The following is a 1,036-nucleotide window of genomic DNA, read 5'->3' on the forward strand; positions in this document are numbered from 1 at the left end:
TGGCTGGCCAAACACTGCATCAACACAAACAGTGAATAAACAGTGAGAATCTGCTGGTCTGAGCCCCCAAAACACAGTAGTGGCTGGCCAAACACTAGATCAACACAAACAGTGAATAAACAGTGGAAATCTGCTGGTCTGAGTCCCCTACATAAACACAAGTGGCTGGCCAAACACTAGATCAACACAAACAGTCATAAATAGTAGGAATCTGCTGGTCTGAGCCCCCAAAACACACAAGTGGTTGGCCAAACACTGCATCAACACAAACAGTGGATAAACAGTGGGAATCTGCTGGTCTGAGTCCCCTACATACACACAAGTGGCTGGCCAAACACTAGATCAACACAAACAGTGAATAAACAGTGGGAATCTGCTGGTCTGAGTCCCCTACATACACACAAGTTGCTGGCCAAACACTTGATCAACACAAACAGTGGATAAACAGTGGGAATCTGCTGGTCTGAGTCCCCTACATACACACAAGTGGCTGGCCAAACACTAGATCAACACAAACAGTGAATAAACAGTGGGAATCTGCTGGTCTGAGTCCCCTACATACACACAAGTGGCTGGCCAAACACTAGATCAACACAAACAGTGAATAAACAGTGAGAATCTGCTGGTCTGAGCCCCCAAAACACACTAGTGGCTGGCCAAACACTAGATCAACACAAACAGTGAATAAACAGTGGGAATCTGCTGGTCTGAGCCCCCAAAACACACAAGTGGCTGGCCAAACACTACATCAACACAAACAGTGGATAAACAGTGGGAATCTGCTGGTCTGAGTCCCCTACATAAACACAAGTGGCTGGCCAAACACTAGATCAACACAAACAGTGGATAAATAGTAGGAATCTGCTGGTCTGAGCCCCCAAAACACACAAGTGGCTGGCCAAACACTGCATCAACACAAACAGTGGATAAACAGTGGGAATCTGCTGGTCTGAGTCCGCTACATACACACAAGTGGCTGGCCAAATACTGCATCAACACAAACAGTGAATAAACAGTGGGAATCTGCTGGTCTGAG

Source organism: Scylla paramamosain, unplaced genomic scaffold (genome assembly GCF_035594125.1).
Source record: "Scylla paramamosain isolate STU-SP2022 unplaced genomic scaffold, ASM3559412v1 Contig109, whole genome shotgun sequence".
Lineage (NCBI taxonomy): Eukaryota > Metazoa > Arthropoda > Malacostraca > Decapoda > Portunidae > Scylla > Scylla paramamosain.